We start from the raw sequence: 10492 nt of genomic DNA, 5'->3' as shown, positions 1-10492 counted from the left end.
TGGTTTAAGATCATAAACTACTGTGATTTTTGAAAATAGTTCAGTTTGCCTATTTTGGGGCATGAGATTCTAGATAAGGTCTGGGAACATGTGGAGTTAGCCATACCCCCTAGCTATGGTAGAAAGAGTCAGACCTTACCTGCACTTCTGATATCCTAGGCTCCATATCTAGTACCTAATTAAAAATTGCTTACTTTTCAGGTTTTCCCCAAAAATAAGAGTTGCTGAGAGTTAACGTCGTAACATATAATTGAGACTACTGGAGAAACAGTTTTACACACAAGGTGGATGAGCAAAGTAGAATGTGTTTTGGCAAAAGATTGTAAGAAGGCAATACTTTTTTTGTCTAGTTTACAGGGTTAAAGGACTGTTTTAAGTTAAAATAAAACTGAAGGCTTAGACAAATTAAAGGGTTCGTGGAGGGTTGATCTTGTACAGAAAGTTATGTGGATATGAGCAAGTTGGCTAAGGTCTGAAGGGGATTATTTAGTCTTTTTTTTTTTTTTTCCTACAGGTTGAACATTCAAATGAAAGCATACTGATGTGGGGCCAGAATCTGGGTCCAGGTGCCCAAATAACAAGTTTTCTTAGAAAATTAATCTGTTGTTTAACAGAAAATTGTACTGGGTTCTAAAAAGTTTATGAAAATCTTGCCTTATGGTCAAGCTAATTAAAACTGGACAGATTTATAAAATTTTATTGAAAAGCTAGCTTTAGCACTAAAGATACACTAATACAAACATGAAATTTTGTTTCCTCTTATGAAAAAGAGTTTTGTGTAATACTGAGAAACAGTGAAAGATTTTTGTTTGCCCTTTGAGTAACTACCCCCCCACACACAAGAAAATCGAGGGGAGAAAAAATAGACAGATTCAGTTGGCTTCATGCTATCTTTGAGTCTTGTTTGGAAAGTTAAGTCCTCTATCATTATAAAGATTTTTATTTTTTAAAATTTTGAGCAAATGAATGACTATAGTTACCTGGGAATCTATTTTGTGATACCCAGTGTTTTAAACTTTTGATATCTGACAAACTTTCCAAAATCAAATTATAAAATGTCTTTTTCTGACCTAATTGTTTAGATATTATGCCCTGTAAAGTCCAAAAATGACACATTTGGCTTATTTGGTATAAAAATGATACATGAAGAATTGCCAAATATGGAATGTCGCAGCTTTCTTTGGACTGTATTTGTATAAATATGTTATTTGTATGTGTTCCAAAATTACAGGAAATGCCTATAATTTTGATATGACTTTGACCACAGAAGTAACCAAAACTCCTAGTCAATTGTGGCTTTAATAGTGATTGTCCTAATACATTTTTTTCATACACAGACAATTGTCTTCTTTCGATCCTCTTCAGAAGTGGTTTGTCATCAGCAATAGGACTTTGACAGTTGCTCTTGAATGCAGATTTCTAATAATTTTGGAGAATGTGACATTAGAATAGACTCTCATGGAAACCTGAAATATTAATGAATATCAAGCAGGGTGAACTGAATGGACTGAACTAATATGCAGTAATAGAAAACCGAAGTAATCTTTTTTTTAACTTTTATGCTTAAAACCTTGCTGATCCTTTTTGTTTTCCAGAGCCAGAAAAACTTTTATTTTGAGCTATTTACAGCTTTTAAGAATTGAGTAAAATACACTCCTGTGAACAAAATTGGGGGCATATTTGTTTCTCTCTACCTGATTTATCCAGAATTTAGAAACCATTTGTGAAAGAGATCTGACCTAACTGACTCCATCTTGCTTCTAACCTCCAAACTGTCCTTGTTCATTCCTGGGCATAGGCTGAACTAATGTTGGGAGGAACTTAGTTTCTAAGTTGTTTTTTTTTTTTTTTTGAGACGGAGTTTCACTCTTGTTACCCAGGCTGGAGTGCAATGGCGCGATCTCTGCTCACCGCAACCTCCGCCTCCTGGGTTCAGGCAATTCTCCTGCCTCAGCCTCCTGAGTAGCTGGGATTACAGGCACGCGCCACCATGCCCAACTAATGTTTTTTTTGTATTTTTAGTAGAGACGGGGTTTCACCATGTTGACCAGGATGGTCTCGATCTCCTGACCTCGTGATCCACCCGCCTCGGCCTCCCAAAGTGCTGGGATTACAGGCTTGAGCCACCGTGCCCGGCCAGTTTCTAAGTTTATTACAGTTTAAAGCAAAGACAAGGAGCCAGACATGGTAGATAACACCTGTAATCCTCAGCACTTTGGGGAGCCGAGATGGGTGGATCATTTAAGGTCAGGAGTTCGAGACCAACCTGGCTGACACAGTGAAACCCGTCTCTACTAAAAATTCAAAAATTAGCCAGGTGTTGTGGCGGGCACCTGTAATCCCAGCTACTCAGGAGACTGAGGCAGGAGAATCACTTGAGCCTGGGAGGTGGAAGCTGCAACAAGCTGAGATTACACCACTGCTCTCCTGCCTGGGCAACAGAGCAAGACTCCTTCTTAAAAAACAAACAAAACAAAGACAATAGCAGCCCTTTTCCAAAACAAACCCCCTTCTTGCCTGTGGACTAGACTGCCTTAGTAGGACTAACAAATTAGCCATAAGTCTATAAGATTCTGACCCTCCCTAGACTGCCTCTCAGATCAGTGCTTAAGATATTTTGCAGACCCTACACTGGATGGATCAGCTGGCACCACCCAGGTTGATTAAACTGGCTCATATGATCCTGTGGCCCCCCCACCCAAAAGTAGACTCAGTGCAAGAGGACAGCTTCAGCTCCCTGTGATTTCATCTGCAACCCAACCAGTCAGTACTTTTGACCCACTGGCCTTCCCCCACCCATCAAATGATCCTAAAAAACTCTGATCCCTGAATGCTTAGGGAGATTGATTTGAGTAATAAAACTCTGGTCTCCCACAAAAAAAGGCCAAGGATTTGAATAGATATTCCTCTAAAGAAGATATGCAGATGTCCAAATAACACAGGAAAAGTTGTACCTATTAGTCACTAGGGAAATGCAAATTAAACTATAATGAGTTACCACTTCACACACATTAGGATGGCTAGATGAGAGAAAATAACATAAGTTGGCAAAAATGTGGAGAAATCAGAACCCCCATATGTTGCTGGTAGAAATGTAAAATGGTTCAGCCTCTCTGGAAAGCAGTTTGGCCGTTTTTCTCAAAAGCTTACACACAGCGTTGTCATATGATCCAATATTCCACTCCTAAGCATGCATCCAAAATAATTGAAAACATGTCTGCCTAACTACCTTGGTTAGAACCTGTAGTACAATATCAAATAGAAGTGGTGAGAGTAGACATCCTTGTCTTGTTCTGTATCTTGTAGGAATGATCTTAGTCTTTAAACATTAAGTATGATGTTGGATTTTTCATAGATGCCCTTTATGAGATTAAGGAAGTTCCCTTCTGTTCCTAGTTTGTTGAAAAATTTTTTTCATCATAAGTGGGTGTTGATACTGCAAAATGTTTTTCCTGCATCTATTGCTCTACATTCTTGTCTACACTTGGTTTTGTTTGGTTTTTTAATTCTACCGGGTTGAAAGTTATACCAGTGGTAGCTTATTGTAGTTGTAATGAGCATTTTCTTTAGTGAATCTGGCCACATTTTCATATGTTGATTAGTCATTTAAATATTCATTTATGTGAAGTTCTCATTCAAATGTCTATTTCTATATAAGATTGTCTTTTTCTTATTTATTGGTAGGAGTTTTCATATTGTCTAGATATGTGTCCCTTCTAGTTGTTATAAAAATCTCCCTTTTTTTGGTTGTCTTTTTACACTCCTAATAGTATCTTTTGATAAATGCAAGTTTTTATTTTTAATTGTCTAATTTATCATCTTTTCCTTTATGATAATAGATTTTGTGTCCCTTTCAGAAATCTCCTTTATGTTAATAGATTTTGTGTCCCTTTCAGAAATCTCTTTGCCTACTCCAAGGTCAAAGATACTTTATTCATTATCTTTTAGAAGATTAATCATTTTATATTTCATATGTATATATACAATCTGTGTGGTATTAACTATTTTGTATGGTGTGAGGTAGGAATCAGATTTCATATCTTCATATATGGATGGCTATCTAATTGATCATCGGTACTTATTGACGAGACTATCTTTTCCCATGCTTTCAAGTTCCCCATTTATTATGAATCAAGTGTCCATACTGCATGGGTCTGTTTCTGGACTTTCTATTTCATTCTATTTATCTGTATTTTATTTTACCAGTACCACACTGATGTATTTTAGTTAATGTTGAATTTTTTATTATGCCAGTTGTGCTTCCAGATAGTATTTTTCATTGCATATGCTGTTTTCTTCAATAGGTTTTCGGGAACAGGTGGTGTTTAGTTATAGGGATAAGTTCTTCAGTGGTGATTTCTGAGATTTTGGTGCACTCATCACTTGAGCAGTGTACACTGCACCCAATGTATAGTCGCTTACCCCTCACTCCACTCTCGCCCTTTCCCATGAGTCCCCAAAGTCCACTGTATCATTCTTAGGCTTTTGTGTCTTCATAGCTTAGCTCACACTTATAGGTGAAAAAACATGATGTTTGGTGTTCCATTCCTGAGTTACTTCACTTAGAATAATGGTCTCCAGTTTCATTCAGGTTGCTGTGAATGTCATTATTTTGTTCCCTTTTATGGCTGAGTAGTATTCCATGGTATATATGTATACCACAATTTCTTTATCCACTTGTTGATTGATGGACATTTGGGCTGGTTCCATATTTTTCCAATTGCAATTAGTGCTGCTATAAGCATGCATGAGTACCACACTGATTTAATTCCTATAGCTTTATTATAAGTCCTGACACCTTCAAAAGTAAATATTTCTTTTTTGCTCTTCTTTGAATTTGTCACGGGTATTCTTCGTACTTGATACTGCCTTATCAGTTTTAGAAACAGTTTGTCAAATTACACACACACATATACACACACATGCACACACACAAGTATTGTTGAGATTTTGATGAGATTGAATCTATAGATCACTCTGGGGAGAATGGACACATTTATAATACTGAAGCTTCTAATTCAGGAATATAGTATTTTAACTTATTTCAGTTTTATTTAGTTTCTCTGAATAATGCTTTAGAGTTTTCTGGTAGAGATCTCGCACATAATTCTGTCAAGATTTATTTCTTAGGCATTTAATTTTTTTATGTCATTACAAATAGTATAATCAAAGCATTTAAAATTTTCTAATTCTTTGTTCCTAGCATGTAGAAATATAATTTTTCATATGTTGATAATTTTCTAGCCTAATTGCTAAGCCCGTGTATTAATCTAATAATTTATCTATAGTTTATTTTTTATTTATTTTTTTTTTTATGGTGAAAAGATATACATATATTTAGAATTAGCCAGCTGGACTCAGTTTAGATGATCCCAATTTTGTTGGAAACATCCAAAGCATCGTAATCGGGAGCCAGTCGAACACATGCCTTCTTCTCTCCATCAGGCTGAATCAGGGTGTTGACCTTGGCCACATCAATGTCATAGAGCTTCTTCACAGCCCGTTAGATCGGTGCTTGTTGGCTTTAACATCCACAATGAACACAAGTGTGTTGTTGTCTTCTATCTTCTTCATGGCAGACTCAGCGGTCAGCGGAAACTTGGTGATAGCATAGTGGTCCAGTTTGTTTCTCCTGGGGGCGCTCTTCCGAGGATATTTGGGCTGCCTCCGGAGTCTCAGTGTCTTGGGCCGCCGGAAGGTGGGTGACGTGCGGATCTTCTTTTTTTTGTGGCTGTGGACACCTTTCAACACTGCCTTCTTGGCCTTCAAAGCCTTCGCTTTGGCTTCGGCTTTAGGAGGGGCAGGAGCTTCCTTCTTCGCTTTCGGCGCCATCTTGTGAAAAGGCTATAGTTTATTTTGTATGTCTACATATGCAATTATGTCTCCTGCAAATAATGGTAGTTTTTCTTCTTTCTAATCTTTTTCTTGCCTTATTAGACTGGACTTACTAGATTAATCCAGTACAATGTAAACCTAATGGGCTTGTTATATTACTCTAGTACAGTAGTTAATAAGTTCCAATCTTGTTTCATTCCCATTTTCATAGGGAAAACTTTCAACATTTCATTATTAAGCATAATATGCACTTCTGGTTTATTTTAGATAGCATGTATCATATCATGAAGTTCACCTCTCTTCCTAGTTTGCTAAGATTTTATTACGAATAAATGTTAAATTTTATCAACCTTTTTCTGCACCAATTGAAAAAATTTTTTCTTTTTATGTAAATACAATGAATCATTTTAGTTTCAAAAGTTAAACTACCCTTGTATTTCTGGAATTAACTGATCATAATGTATTACATTTTTCATATATTGTTGAATTCTTTTTGATCATATTTTGTTGTGGGTTTTTGAATTCTAGCATTATCTTTAGGATTCATGAGTAACTTTAGTAAAGAATTTTCATGTAATGTCCCTTATCAGGTCTTGATATCAAGACCTTATCAAATGAGCTAGGAAGCACTCATTGCTTTGAAAAATCTCTGGAAGAGTTTATGGAAGACTGATGTTATTTCTTCCCTAGTGATCCTTGCTTTTGGGAAAATCTGCATATTCTATGAAGTCTAGCTCTCACTATGTTTCCTCAGCTGGCCTCGGATCTGACGGTTTTGGGCAGGTGTGCTTCATAGTTTATGTTTTGGATTTGTGCTTGTTTCTTTACTTTATTGAAAAATGATAAGTTTTTCTTGATCTTTTTTGTACGTATGTTTTGCATTGAAATATGCTAAGTACCAAACCAATATAATGGGGAAAACATTTTAATAGGTTTTAATGGAGTTGTAAGAAGAGAGTATGGCAAAAATATTTCTATTCTATCTCTTGGGAAAAATACTTTTCTGTTTTAGTACAGGAATCTTTGCCTTAAGCCAAAGTAATGAAGCTTTTTCTTTGGAAATTTCAGACATCTGGGATAGAAGAATGAAGGAACTGTTTTGGGAGACACATGATTCTTAAGAAGGAGAGAAATCATGGCATGTGGGAAGGATGCTGGATTGGGAGTCGACAGGCCTGAGTATTAGACTACATTCTCTCCATTACTATCTGTATGAGGCACTTAACTTATTTGAGCTCTCAGTTTCTTTTCTCACAAGACAAAGAGAACAACACCAGCCTTGCCAAGCTCTCTGGATTAATGGGAGGATAAAATGGGATAAAAAACATATTATCCTATTTGTAAAATGCTATAGAAATTAAAGTATATTATTTTTATACTTTTACATTGAGGAAATGTGAAAGCTTTCTTATTCCCTGGAAAGCTGTCAGGGAATAAGAAACAAAAGGCTGTTACAGCTACTCTTGCCCTTTTATTCCATCTTAATGAGTATCCTCCAGCTAATCTGCAGTCACAGAGGAGTCACACTAATGTGGAACTTATATAATTCATAAACTACCACAGCAGCTTGGAAAGGGTTTAATCAGTTGCCTTCATTCTTAATTATTTTAAAACCTCAATAATAGTCAAATGAGCTGCATGGCAGTTTAATTAATTTGCATTAAGCCCAAAGGTCTTGAAGGAGCAGTGAGTTTATGAACATGAAGTGTGAGGGCTTGGTGGCAGTGTGTCAAGCCTGAATGGGTATCTGGGCTGCTTTCCATTGGTTCCTCCTAAGTCAGGCTGAGAGAGTGTGTGTGGCATTCACACAATTCCTATCTCTGTTTATTACATTAGAATTGGCCTTGAAACCAATGAAAATGAGCTCATTTGCTCTCACTTGCTGGTGAAAAGCTTTGGAATTATCTGTAAATTGCCTGTGCTCTTCCTGCTCCAGTTTCTATGGTTAACAGAGAACTGGCTGGATGTTACTTTTATGTTTGTAGGGAGAGCGGTGCTTTACATTGCCCATGATATTGATTTGGTAATTAGCGTATGTCAATGTAAAAAATCCCACTAGATGACAATGGCATTCCTGTATTGTTTTAATCCAAGCATATGCAATAGCGAGATGGGTGCTCATTCCCAATCCAGGAAGCTGCTCTCTTAGGCACGGTTCTAGGAGGAATTTCTAACTCACATTGCCATCTCTCTGGGTTTTAAGTTATAGCCCATCCCATGATGAGACATTTATGCCCAAAGGGTCAAGAGGACAAGGAGGATGAAAAAGCATGTGGGTGAGTGGAGTCAGTCATTTGACCTGTTTCATTGGTCTGTTTCTATCGGCACTGGATGACTGTTGGTTCTAGGGAAAGAAAGCAATCTGGGGTGATGGTCAGGTAGCCCCAACTCTCACCCTCCTCTAATCCCATTGGCAGTATCGATCTCATCAAGGGACAGGGCAGCAGTAGGCAGAATAAATGGGTCCAGAGACTCTAAGAAATGGAGTGACTAAATGTGCCATACTATTCAGAATATGCTTACCTTGTTTATATTTAGAGGCTAAATGTTGTCAAAAAGTTGCTGATCTGGCCGGGCGCGGTGGCTCAAGCCTGTAATCCCAGCACTTTGGGAGGCCGAGGCGGGTGGATCACGAGGTCAAGAGATATGGTGAAACCCCGTCTCTACTAAAAATACAAAAAATTAGCTGGGCATGGTGGTGCGTGCCTGTAATCCCAGCTACTCAGGAGGCTGAGGCAGGAGAATTGCCTGAACCCAGGAGGCAGAGGTTGCGGTGAGCCGAGATCGTGCCATTGCACTCCAGCCTGGGTAACATAAAGTGAAACTCCGTCTAAAAAAAAAAAAAAAAAAAGTTGCTGATCTGGCCAGTTTAACCCTATGAGGTAATTGACAGACTATGAATGTTGCTGGGAAGTCTTGTGTGCTTACTCTAGAATGGTGCAGGTGTGCACTGCCACCAGTGTGTCAAGTTTGGGAGGGCAGGGAACTGCCAGCATCAGCCGTATGTGGCTTGCTCAGCTGGTTTGAGTGTAGTTGGTGCTCAGGGATATGGGTCAGATTTGATCCTAGTCAGTTTGCCCAATCCTAGATTTAAGCAAGTCAGTTTCTTTGGATCTATTGCTCTACAAGCCAATTCTCAAATGGGTGCTCTTGGTCACAAGTGATAGATAGGAATCATCGGACTTTAATGTTGCATGCAGGTAACTCAGATCTTTTGGGTTGCACTGCTGATAAGTTTAATTTCTCTGTGTCTGTTTTTTCATCTACAAAAAATTAGGGTGTCATGGGATAAATTGTCTTCTCAACCCACAGTAGCTTAGAAAAAATGCGACTGCATTTGGAGATGGAAGTCTTTAAAGAGATAATTAAGTTAGGTTACTGGGTAGGGCCCTAATCCACCATGACTCATGTCCTTATAAGAAGTGAGGACAGAGACGCTCAAGGACCATCTGAAGACACAGGGAGAAGACAGTCACTGACAAGCTGAGGAAAGAGTCCTTAGAAAAAACCAACACTGCAGAAACATTGATCTTGGACTTCCAGCCCCTAAAACTGCAAAAAAATGAATTTACGTTGTTTAAGCCACCCAGTCTGTGGTACTTTGTTTGCAGCCCCAGCAGATGAACACAGGGGGTTGTAATGTACTACCAACCTTCCAACTTGTGAGGATTAACTGAGACACTTGGTGTGAAGCAGGTGCAACAGAGTCTGGCACTTAGTACAAAGAGTGCTTATTTATGGAATGGATCTTGTTTAAGGACAAGTCCTCCTACTGAGACCATTTTTCAACTTGGTGTGTGTTCAAGGTACCTAGAGTAGAGCTGTTCCTTAGAACTTTCTGTACTAATAGAAATGTTACGTAGCAATGTCCAATATGGTAACACTTTAATTGTGACTAGTGATACTGAGAAACTTAACTTTTAAAATTGGATTTAAATTTAAAGAGCCATCGGTAGCTAGTAGTTCTGATTGAGACCCTACTAGAAGGTACATATGTGAGGCCTATTTCTACTTTAAATAGCTATAATATCATATCTTCAATCAGGATTAGGTGCCAGGTTCTTCACAGTCCTATAGACTAGTTGACAAATGTCATCAATCCCATTTTCACTTAGAATTACTGTATACAATGTCAGCTCCTGAGTGTCTAACATATTAAATTCTTTGCTGTTTTCAAAAATGTTAAAATCCCCTATTGGTGTATGCCTTAGAGGTAGGGAAGTGTACTTAAGGCTGAGGTGGGAGGATTGTCTGAGGCCAGGAGTTTGAGACCAGCCTGGACAACATAGTGAGATCCCATCTCTACAAAAAGTTTAAAAAAAAATTAGCCAGGCATAGTGGGATCTGTAGTCTCAGCTTTCTGGAGGCTGGAGTGGGAGGATCACTTGAGCCCAGGAGATCAGTGCTGCAATGAGCCATGATCATGCCACTGCACTCCAGCCTGGGAGACCGAGTGAGACCCTATCTGTTTTAAAAAAAAAATTAGTATTTAAAAAAGGACCCAAATGAAAATGACCCATAAAGGGCTTTTATTTGGATATTTGAGGGAATTTTAATTTATTCTCAGGTTTGTACACATCTCTCTTGTGAAGAAGGAAAAGTGGAAAGCGACAAGGATTTTTCTAACAGGATCTGAGGCATGAGGGTGAGGTAGGGT

The 10492-nt window shown here is 38.2% G+C and overlaps 1 pseudogene; it reads right to left on the bottom strand.

Annotated features, from left to right (window-relative positions):
• Nucleotides 1-5303: 5303 nt before the first annotated feature.
• Nucleotides 5304-5844, bottom strand: LOC116531815 (annotated as a pseudogene).
• Between the last annotated feature and the right edge of the window lie 4648 nt (nucleotides 5845-10492).

Source organism: Sapajus apella, unplaced genomic scaffold, assembly GCF_009761245.1.
Source record: "Sapajus apella isolate SASKATOON/1434 unplaced genomic scaffold, GSC_monkey_1.0 scaffold72, whole genome shotgun sequence".
Lineage (NCBI taxonomy): Eukaryota > Metazoa > Chordata > Mammalia > Primates > Cebidae > Sapajus > Sapajus apella.
This window is presented reverse-complemented; position numbering and strand designations above follow the sequence as displayed.